At 49.0% G+C, this 11,767-nt stretch overlaps 1 long non-coding RNA gene across 1 annotated transcript in view; it reads right to left on the bottom strand.

Moving 5' to 3' along the window:
* Positions 1–5,674: 5,674 nt before the first annotated feature.
* The window catches only part of LOC144219345 (uncharacterized), a 13,513-nt gene continuing 7,420 nt past the window's right edge, over positions 5,675–11,767 (bottom strand). Inside the window, exon 5 of the long non-coding RNA XR_013331378.1 lies at positions 5,675–6,437. This is a non-coding gene — a long non-coding RNA (uncharacterized LOC144219345). The remainder of the gene's footprint in view (positions 6,438–11,767) is intronic.

Below are 11,767 nucleotides of genomic sequence, written 5' to 3'. Positions count from 1 at the left end.
TTAACCCCAGGGTTTCATCAGTCCCTCCCTACCTTGCAAATAATCCGAAAGGCCCCAAGATGATGTGGAATGGGTCACGTCAGGTCACGTGCTGCTGACTGGATGTTGGAGGGGCAGGAAGCTGGCAACTGAAGTAAAATCTGCAGTGCTTGGGAGGATTTGGGGACAATAACAGAGTTCTGATGGCAGGTGTTGCTAATTCTCTCCTTTCTGCCGTAGTTTCCCGAGTCAATGGCGGCACCATCAGGTGAACGTACCTGGGACTTGGAGGCGAGCGCTCTTCCAGAAGGCAGAGATGGTCCAGGTCAATTCTGATAAGCCTCTAGCACCTGCCAGTTTTATTTCCTCTCCAGTCTTTTCTCATTTCAGTCAGGGGTGAGCCTGGGCTGGGAGCAGATCACTTTACTCACCATTATTTCATTGTCTGCAGTTACCTCCTGCCCAAGAGGCCAGCTCACTTTTCCACTGTAAATTATTTATATACAAAGGCTCAGAAAAGATCCTTGATCTTCTCCTCCCGATTCCTCCAGGGTCTGGCCTCCAGCATTTTAACTCTCCCCCTCTGTTGTCTTCCTGGACATCCTCCCTAGCTCTGGTGTCTGTCTTTCCACTACATTTGGGACTAAAGTTCGGGGGACACAGAGAACGGAGTCAAGGGTATAAGTTCCGGAAGAACAAACCCTTTGGCAATTTAGTAACACGAAGGCTCCCCTCTCTGGCCAGGATTAGAATGGCCTCCATGGTCATGCTGAGCTGCTCCATCAGAGAGGAGAGGGGAGCTCTTCCCCACTCAGCCCTTTTCCATACATGCCAACAGGTACCTCCATACATGTGCACACAGAGGAATATACCACACGCACGTATACACGCACGGTCCATATACACATCCTCAGACACACTTGACAGCTCCCGACATGTGTTCTCCTAGGCATCCACCCCTCTTACTATATCCACATAGAAAACACACAGGCATTCATACAGGCACCGGAGCACACACCACAACACGCAGGCACACACAGACACAACTGTGCATTCTTACACGTGCGGACGTCGATACTCGCACACATATTTAACCCCTCGGACGCGAGCACACACAAATCTACTGCAGGCAAAGAGGAGAGCTGACAGATCTTCCCTAGGCAGGGACCATTACCACTCATCCCGACACTGGGATTGCTTTGTTTCGTAGGAAGTTTTTGTACAAAGTTGGCTGCGCCTTTGACAACGAGTGCAGCCCGCTTCCGCCTCCTGCTCCCCAGCCGGCTTTCTCCTCCCTGCCTCCTCGCAGCCCCATTTTTCATCCATTGCTGTGCCTGGCCAAGGGGAACGCTAATCGCCATGACAGGAACTGTTTCCACCTGTTTACATCCTGCTCGCCTCCCCTTCATGCCATTTTAGGCTCTGCCGAGCAGCGGAGGAGGCCTGCTGTGCAGGCCATGGCGAGGGGGGGAAAGAATGAGCCAGAGGACAGTTGGAGTGTGAAAAGGACCCGTCGCTAAGTGACTCCCCGTTCCAACAGCCACACACAAGATGCACATAATTGCTTTTAGCACAGTGGGATGGATAGAGATACAAAAGGTCAAATCAAGGATTTGTCCCATAATATCTTTGCTAAGCAGCAGCGTCAGGCGTTGGAAAAGCATATTCATGAATCGAGTCGCCAGAGTGTGGGGCAGGCCTTTCAGAGGCGGCTGTGTGTTCCCTCTTTGAGGTGTGCCTGCCGTGGTGATTGGATTCACACGGAGCAAGTGACTTCTCAATGCTCAACAAAGCTCTGCCTGTGAATTGGACTAAATAGACGGCTTGGCAGGCAGCTGAGATAACTATGCTAAGTGAATTTCAGAGCTGCCCCCACTCTCCTTACGCCCAAGTCTACTGGAAAATGCAGGATAAAGGCCAAACTCCTGAGCAGGACACTGAAGGCCCTCCACCTATCTTTCCAGGCACTCCCCGACATGAGTGTTGGATGGCCACCCCACCGGGCCCTTCTCCGATCTCTGAATACATGGGGGCCTTGCTGCTTTGGGGACCCTGCCCGTGGCCTTCCCCAGCGTGCACTGTCGCCCCCTTACCCATTCAAATCCTCTTTGTTTTTCAGGCTTGACTTAGTCCTAATTCCACCAATTCTCTCCTCGTTGCCCACTTAGACATGACCGTGACCTTCTTGGAAGGGGGAGGGCAGCAGGGTATTAGAGAAAGAACATGGTTCTGGACCCTGCGGGCTGACTTAAATGTGAGCGAGCTCACTAGCTCACCTGGGCTGGTGGGTTGAGGACACTCTGTGAGGCAGGGGCGGAGCAGGGGCGGAAGGCAGTTTGGAAGTTATTGTGATCGTGAGGTGTGGGGGGTGGATGGTTTGAACCGGGGAAACTGCAGTGGGGATGGTGAGCAGAAGTTAGATCCTCCTACGTTTTTGAAAGCAGATTTGAAAGGTATTGCCCAAGGACTGGTTGTGGGATAAAAAAAAAAAAAAAGGTGAAGATGATTACAAGATTTTGGGCCTAAGTATGAACGGGCATGAAGCAAGAGGAAACGTGGATTTTGGCTATTAAGAGTGTAGTTTGGGGCATACTTTGGGTGCCCACTGCACATCCAAACAGAGATGCCAAGAGTGAGGACAAGTAGTGAGACAAGAAAACCAGGAGAGGGTGGGATCCTGGAAGAAAGTCTTTCAAGGAGGAACCCATGATTGGTCATGTCCCAATTGAGCTAATAAGCCTAGCGAGACACGGACCAAAAGCGACCTGTGGTTTTGTGAAGTAGCGGAGACAAAAGCCCAAACCTGAGCGCTTTCAACAGGGAATAGTGAATTTTTGAGAGGTTTTGCAACAAAGGGAAGTAAATCAATGAGGAGGAGTAGGGAGATCAAAAGATGAATTTTGGGGGGCACCGGGGTGGCTCAGTCGGTTGAGCGTCCGACTTCGGCTCAGGTCGTGATCTTGTGGTTTGTGAGTTCGAGCCCCGCACTGGGCTGGCGGCTGTCAGCACAGAGCCTNGATCAAGAGTCACATGTTCCAGTGACTGAGCGAGTCAGGTACCCCAAGGCAATGACTATGTTTGAAATGATGATTTGGGATTGGCACTGGGATTCCCTGTGGTCTCTGACTTCACATAGAACTGCCAGTTAGAATTACACAGGTTGGGAATGGTGCTTTCCGGAGTTGTGCAAGTGCACAGCTTACACAACTGTGATCCTGCTTCAGGGAGGACCTGAAGAGAATGGCAGGATACAAATACCTGAAGTTTCTTCATCAGTGGNCTTTCCCCCATTTTGCATATCACGTATCATGATATGGTATGTCGTGACTCGCTTCTTTCTTAGGGGCCCAAACATGACCCAAGGTTGAAGTGCAACCACCCAGCTCTGCTGCCCATGGACACATGGTTAGACCTACAGGGCCAGATTGTCCTCCATCTATCTCTACTTGGAACGAGGAATGTGGTGATNGACTAGATTGGTACATAAGCAAAAAAAAAAAAGTCTGGATTTGAGCTATTACTCTATGGGATGTGTTTTCAAGCCACCCACACGGCTATATTGGGTAATACCTACTAGAAGATCTCATCAGTCCTGTGACCTGAGGCAGGTCCTTTCCCCCATTTTGCATATCACGTATCATGATATGGTATGTCGTGACTCGCTTCTTTCTTAGGGGCCCAAACATGACCCAAGGTTGAAGTGCAGCCACCCAGCTCTGCTGCCCACGGACACATGGTTAGACCTACAGGGCCAGATTGTCCTCCATCTATCTCTACTTGGAACGAGGAATGTGGTGATGCACGGTGGGTAAGGGCAGGGCGGTGGGGGGCTAATCCTCTGAGTCCAGGACCAGGAGACCAAGGTTTATTCTTAGCTCCCTCGTCGGAGCCAGACTAAGTTGGAAATTAGGGCAGAGAAAAGACGCCCCTTCCCCCTCACTTCTCGTCTTGTAGGTCTGTGCCAAGGGAAGAGGCCCTCTTTCTAGATGATGGTCCCCCTATTGTGCTCCTATTGGGGCATCTGTCTCTTCTCCCCAGTGGTGACTACTGGCATTTAGGGGAGGAGAGGGAAGGTCTGCAGCAGTGTAAGGAAGGGGTGGCCTCACTCTGCCAGTCAGCTGCGGTCACGTACCCAGGAGAGCGATGTCTCAGTCTGAGCTTCCTCCATCGATCCCGGCCTCTCCTCCCATAATGTGACCCAGAATTGCCGCTTTATAGGGTGCATTACTTGCAGCCAGTCCTCACAAGACTCAATCCTACCACTTCCATGTGACTCCAGAAGGAGGGAGGTACTGCCTTGTTTTACACAGCTCCCCCCTCAATGGTCTCTGATCTCAAGGTGTTCTGTGTCCACTGAGCTGACTTTCCTTCAGTGTTTCAGCTTCTCGTTGACACTTCCACAGCCAGCCCTGTGCCCCGNATGTCGTGACTCGCTTCTTTCTTAGGGGCCCAAACATGACCCAAGGTTGAAGTGCAGCCACCCAGCTCTGCTGCCCACGGACACATGGTTAGACCTACAGGGCCAGGTTGTCCTCCATCTATCTCTACTTGGAACGAGGAATGTGGTGACGCACGGTGGGTAAGGGCAGGGCGGTGGGGGGCTAATCCTCTGAGTCCAGGACCAGGAGACCAAGGTTTATTCTTAGCTCCCTCGTCGGAGCCAGACTAAGTTGGAAATTAGGGCAGAGAAAAGACGCCCCTTCCCCCTCACTTCTCGTCTTGTAGGTCTGTGCCAAGGGAAGAGGCCCTCTTTCTAGATGATGGTCCCCCTATTGTGCTCCTATTGGGGCATCTGTCTCTTCTCCCCAGTGGTGACTACTGGCATTTAGGGGAGGAGAGGGAAGGTCTGCAGCAGTGTAAGGAAGGGGTGGCCTCACTCTGCCAGTCAGCTGCGGTCACGTACCCAGGAGAGCGATGTCTCAGTCTGAGCTTCCTCCATCGATCCCGGCCTCTCCTCCCATAATGTGACCCAGAATTGCCGCTTTATAGGGTGCATTACTTGCAGCCAGTCCTCACAAGACTCAATCCTACCACTTCCATGTGACTCCAGAAGGAGGGAGGTACTGCCTTGTTTTACACAGCTCCCCCCTCAATGGTCTCTGATCTCAAGGTGTTCTGTGTCCACTGAGCTGACTTTCCTTCAGTGTTTCAGCTTCTCGTTGACACTTCCACAGCCAGCCCTGTGCCCCGCCTCCTTCCCTCCCATGTCCTCAGCCCCAGGTGGGGATCCTTTCCGAATCTTCTCCGGTCTAATCTAATCTACAACAAGCAGCCTCTTCTGCTTTCTCTCTCTGACAGACTTGACTGGTCTTGATGCATCAACCTTCGGGCCTCAGCAGCCGTGCTGACCTCTTTAGGGAGCTCAGTTCTTGTGGTGGCCAGGAACCCCCTCTCCTGAGAGCTGTATCCACCGGTTCTTCACCACCGTGGATGATGAGGTTTTTTTTTTTTTTCTAAAAAGGACCTGGGAGGGCAGCGCACACGGTGACTAAGGCTGTCAACATCTCTCCTTTCTTAGGAGGTCTTTCTTTCTCTCTCCCTCCAGCCCACCCGGCAAGGGCCAGGGGCCGGGGGCGGGGTGGGGGGGGCGGAAACCTCACCTGCTCTCACATCAATTAGGTAACGGGTCTTTAGACACTGGACATGCTGACAAAAGGGGCAAAACATTATGTATCAAATCATGTTTGTTATATTTTAATCATATCATATCTGTATTCATTTGCTAGGGCTGCCATAACAAAACCCCACTGAGTAGTCCGCTTAAATGGCAGGAATTTATCTGCTCCGGTTTTAGAGACAGGAAGTCCAAGATCAAGGTGCCGGCAGATTTTGTTTTCTCTGAGGCCTCTCTCCCTGGCTTGCAGGTGGCCGTTTTTACTGCCTCTTCATGTGGTTGTCCCTCTGCACGCACACCCCTGGTGTCTCCCCGTGTGCCCAAATCTCCTCTTCCAATAAGGACACCAGTCAGATTGGATTAGGGCTCACCCTACCAACCTTAATTACCTCTTTAAAGGCCTTATCTCTGGGGCGCCTAAGTGACTCAGTGGGTTAAGCATCCGACTTCACCTCAGGTCATAATCTCGTGGTTTGTGAGTCTGAGCCCCGCACTAGGCTCTGTGCTCACAGCTCAGAGCCTGGAGCCTCCTTCAGACTCTATCTCTGTCTCTCAATAATAAATAAGAACGTTAAAAAACTTAAAAAAAGAAAAGAAAAAGAAGGCCCTATCTCCAAATGTAGCCACATTCTAAGGTACTGGGACAGGGGGAGGCCTTCAGTGTATGAATTTGGGGGGGGGGGCACAATTGATCCCACAACAATATTTTCCCCCAATCCTATCATCAACTTGTGCTGAGGTCATAGCAAAGAGAACAGTCTCAAATTGCAGGGAGGGAAGTTTCGGCTAGGTGTAAGCAAGGTCCAGTCATATTCCAAATTGAGTTCCTGGGGTGGAATCTCACCTGAAGCGAGGAAAAAGAAATAAAGATGAAGCCAGGCATCCCAGAAAATACACATTCCCATCCATTTGAGTTTCCTTCCAGGAGGTTAAACAAAATTATTTTTTCAGTCTTGACATTCATTCATTCAGTCAGTCATTCATTTAGCAAACACCCACTGAGCCCTCACCATGTGCCAGACACCAAGAATCCAGAACTAAACCCATGAAGGTTCTTGCCCCCCACAAAGGACTTCTGTATCTTGATAGCTAAACCCCCGAATGGGATGGGAGAAGGACAGGAGCAGACAGAAGAAGTGTCAAGAAGACCATGAGGCTTGAATGTTAATGAAACCACAGACCTCAGCCCAGGCCAGGGTCGGCACAAGCTTGGGTAATCCCTTGCTGGCACTTAGCAGCCCCCATCCTCAGGGCAGGACCCTCTATTTGACGGAATCTTGCAAAAAGCATAACCTCCCTGGGTTTGGGAGACCTGAAGGACCCTGCACCTTGAGTCAGCCGGAGGGAAGCTGGGGACATTCCTAAGCCCCACACCCAGGGCAGGCAGGTAGGAGAGGGGCGTGGCTGGCGCCGCAGTGGAGTCACCATAGCCACAAGCCATGAGGTTTGGGACCCAATGAGCCCTGACCCCGATCCTACTGTAGCTGCAGGCAGGCATTTCCAAAGCAGCCACCTCCTCCCCTTGCTTCTCACAAAGCTTAGTCACACCCTCCCTGGGGAGCCCACCAGATGTCCCTGGGATCTGCTTCACAGTGTGTGGCAGCTGGAAGCAGAGACTAACAGTGCTGGGACACTTCTAGCTACAAGGGCTCAGACACCTCAATCTGGAAGGTAAGCCTGCCATCTAGTGTCCAAGTCTGAGAGGCGCAGGGGCGAACAGGCTCTCCTCGCCCTGCTGGCCGGGCTCGGCCTGTGGCACGGTCTTTGGCCACCCTCCATGAAGGCAAACCACTTTGCTTTCAGAGTGGATTTGATTTTTTAGAAGCAGCTAAAAGTCATTCTAAGCCAAAGGGTTATTGGTGGGAGGGCAAAGAAATAATACAGATTTTCCTCTGTGGTTTGTAACCATCTAAAGGCAAGTGATTATTTTGAAGAATGTATATACTCTCAATTAGTGTATTGAGATTAAAAGTCTCATGATTTTATTTTATTATTTTTTAAACGTTTTATTATTTATTTTTGAGAGACAGAGAGAGAGCGCGCACACAAGCGGGAGAGGGGGAAATAGAAGTGGGGACAGAGGATCTTAAGCAGGCTCCAGGCTGACCCCAGTGAGCCCGATGTGGGGCTTGAACTCACGAACCGCGAGATCATGACCTGAGCGGAGGTGGGCTGCTCAACCAACTGAGCCACCCAGGTGCCCCAAAAGTCTCCTTATTTTAAAGCCTACAATGTATACCATGGAATCCTACTAAAGTACTTTTTTATAGAGAATCTAAAATACATTTCCTCCCAGAAATGAGTGTTGGTGTGGCTTTTTCCATGCAGGCCCATCTTTCATAAGAAAAGAAGAATGGTTTCTTTGATTTATTCAGCTGCTGAGACGGGAGTCATCCATACAGGCTGGCAGAGCCCAGTCTTCCTTTGGGTGCTGGTCCCTCAGAACTGTATATTGAACCCAGAAATTGGGTCTTGTTTGCCATGGAGCTTTCTTCAGAAGACTTCAGATCCAGGAAAGGGCTTAAGGGGGGACCCTAGGCAGCATTTCAGCTCTATTCTTGTTTCTCAAAGAAAGTGAGGAGCTCAATGCCCAAGCCAGGGCTGGCAAAGGGTCTGGAGTCTATCTGAGAACACAGAGGGGTGTGCCAGAAAGCCAGAGCATCAGAGACTCAGACGTTTGGTCCCTGGGGTCAGTGAATGGTAGATACTTCCCTGAAAAAAGCAGGAGGGTCAGAGCCTCGTACAGAGCCCGACTAGGGTGGGAGAGGCTAAAGAAAGTCCTTTCCAAACCAGCAAATCTCCTGAACAGCCCTGAGCTCCCTGGGTCTTGGGAAAAAAGGCCCTTCCTGCAATGCTTAGAGCCCTCTTTTCCTGAAGCAAAAGGTAGACCTCTCTCCTAGGATACTTGCTAACTTCAACATTATCTGACTACAAAGGGCCACTTCAGTTGGAATAAGCCTGGGATTTAAGCTGGGCCATTAGGTGGTGAGGAGGGTGAACTAATCATTTCTTTTTTTTTTTTTATGTTTTTTTTACATTTATTTCTAGGAGAGAGAGAGACAGCGTGAGCAGGGGAGGGTCAGAGAGAGAGGGAGTCACAGACTGAAACAGGCTCCAGGCTCTGAGCTGGCAGTCAGCACAGAGCCCGACGCGGGGCCCGAACCCACGAACCGCGAGATCATGACCTAAGCGAAAGTCGGACGCTTAACTGACTAAGCCACCCAGGCGCCCCTGAACTAATCATTTCTTAATATGGAACAAGATCAGGAAAAGAGGGCCCTCACTTGGCCCTGAGTGCCTGGCAACTCGTTTATTCCCTGGATCAGCAGTATTCCGGAGCTGGAAGAGTCCCAGCTCATAAATACAGAAGAAATAAAAAAAGTTTTCAAAAATCACAAATACCCCAAGTGAAATAATGGACCTAGGTAACAACCATCAATGAGTGCTAAAATCATCAGGTGGAAGATTAATGGGGAACTCTGTGAGCTGACACTACCTCAACCTTGACTCAAGATCAATGTTGCAAGCGTTAAAAGTGAAACACCCAAACATGCCTCACAGTAACTGCACCACCCTATGAAATGGGTGCCTAAAAATATTGATCTTGAGTCTAATTGGGGCTCTAAATATAAGTTTACAGGGAATATGGAGGATAGAGGTACATGTTACCTAACTCCACAAGAAAACAGTCCAATGCAAGGGGCACCTGGGCGGCTCAGTCGGTTAAGTGTCCGACTTTAGCTCAGGTCATGATCTCATGGTTCATGGGTTCGAGACTCATGTTGGGCTCTGTGCTGACAGCTCAGAGCCTGGAGCCTGCTTTGGATTCTGTGTCTCCCTCTCTTTCTGCCCCTCCCCTGCTTACTCTCTCTTTCTCTCTCTCCCTCTCTCTCTCAATAATTAACATAAAATATTTTTAAAAAATAAGAAAAGGAAACAATCAAATAAAGAACACAAGACATTATACAGAGCAAATGATCTGGTTCCTCTTCACATCAATGGCCAGGTAGACTGCCTCAGAATAAGAAAGATCAAGAGACACAACCATATGCAATATGGGGATTTTGAAAAAAAATCAACTGTAAACATGGTGTCTGAGATAATCAAGAAATTTGAATATGGACTGGGTTTAGATGATATTGAGGAATTACTGTTAATTTTGTTAGGTAAAAATGACATGGTGGGGTGTAAACAAATCTTATCAACTAGAGATAAGTTGAAATGTTTCAGGTGAAATGACAAACTACCTAATATTTGTTTAAAATACACTAGCAGAGGGGAGCCTGTGCGTCCAACTCTTGAGTTCTGCTCAGGTCATGATCCCAGGGTTGTGGGATTGAGCCCTGCATCAGGCTCCGCATGAGCGTGGAGTCTGCTTAAGATTCTCTCTATCTCCTCTCCTCTCCCTGTCCTTCTCCCCTGTTGGAGCTCTCTCTTTCTCTATGAAATAAAATAAAATAAATAAAAATAAAGTACACTAGCAGGAAAAAAAGGGAAAGACAGATGAAATAAGGTTCGCAAAATGCTGACAATTATTGAAGCTGAGTGATGGATACTGGAAGGTCCTTTCATTCTAATTTTGAGTATGTTTTGAAATTACCATGATAAATACACACACACACACACACACACACACACACACACTGTGGTGCCCTAGACTCCCATGCAGATCTCAGTTTGTATCATTTTATGTAAAATTCAGCCTCAGTCTGGGGTCTGGGGAGAGCAGGAAGAGGCAAAAAACACCCCTGGGCAAGTTTGGGAGACTTCCCTCAATCATTATGGATTTGAAAAGACAACTAAAAACAGCGAGTTGCACAATACACCTATTAGAATGCCCAAAATCTAGAACACTGACAATACCAAATGCAAAATCCTACAGCTACTCGGTATGATAATATAATGATGGATACGTGTCATTATGCATTTGCCCAAATCTACAGAATGTATAAAACCAAGAATGAACTCTAATATAAACTATGGACTTTGAGTGATAATTATGTATCAATGTAGACCATCATTTGTAACAAATGTACCATTCTGGTTGGGGAAGCTGACATGGGGGGCGGGGTACTATGCACCTGTGAAGGCACAGGCGGTGTATGGCAAATCTCTGTAGCTTCCTATCAATTTTGTTGCAAACCTAAAAACAGATTTAAAAACTAAAGTCTATTTAAAAGAAGTCAGGGGTGCCTGGCTGGCTCAGTCAGTAGAGCATGCGATTCTTGATCTCAGGGTCATGAGTTCAAGCTCCATATTGGGCATGGAGCCTACTTAAAATATAAAAAATAGGGACTCCTGGGTGGCTCAGTTGGCTGAGTCTCTGACTCTTGATTTCGGCAGGTCATGAACTTGTTGTCATGAGATTGAGCCCCATGTCGGGTCCNATTATGTATCAATGTAGACCATCATTTGTAACAAATGTACCATTCTGGTTGGGGAAGCTGACATGGGGGGCGGGGTACTATGCACCTGTGAAGGCACAGGCGGTGTATGGCAAATCTCTGTAGCTTCCTATCAATTTTGTTGCAAACCTAAAAACAGATTTAAAAACTAAAGTCTATTTAAAAGAAGTCAGGGGTGCCTGGCTGGCTCAGTCAGTAGAGCATGCGATTCTTGATCTCAGGGTCGTGAGTTCAAGCCCCATATTGGGCATGGAGCCTACTTAAAATATAAAAAATAGGGACGCCTGGGTGGCTCAGTTGGCTGAGTCTCTGACTCTTGATTTCGGCAGGTCATGAACTTGTTGTCATGAGATTGAGCCCCATGTCGGGTCCTGCACTGGGCGTGAAGCCTGCTTGAGATTCCCTCCCTCCCCTTCGCTTCACAGGTAGTGAAGGTGTAGAAGGCAGTACTGAAGCATCAGATAAAATGTCACAAACTTGTCTGCCTGAGGATTCTGGAAGCCAAGCATGGCTTGGGTCTCTCTGAGGAGGCATCCCCAAAGGGAAAGCTCATTGAGAGGTCATGCAAGTTGATGCCTGTGTAGCTGCTGCTTCTGTGAGTCCCCTACCAAGCATCTGGTGGTGGGCCCAGGGCTAGGCAGGGCCAGTAGGCAAGAAGAGGAGCTGGATGTGGAGTGGAGGGGGGCAAGGACAAGCTAGAAACGGTGGGTACCTTCCATTTGCATGTCATTATACCTGATGGTGAAAAGACCCTCAGAGGGTAATGGCT

Source organism: Crocuta crocuta, unplaced genomic scaffold (assembly GCF_008692635.1).
Source record: "Crocuta crocuta isolate KB4526 unplaced genomic scaffold, BGI_CrCroc_1.0 scaffold118, whole genome shotgun sequence".
Classification (NCBI taxonomy): Eukaryota; Metazoa; Chordata; class Mammalia; order Carnivora; family Hyaenidae; genus Crocuta; species Crocuta crocuta.
Note: the sequence above shows the minus strand (reverse complement) of the source record. Positions and strands in the feature narration are given on the sequence as shown.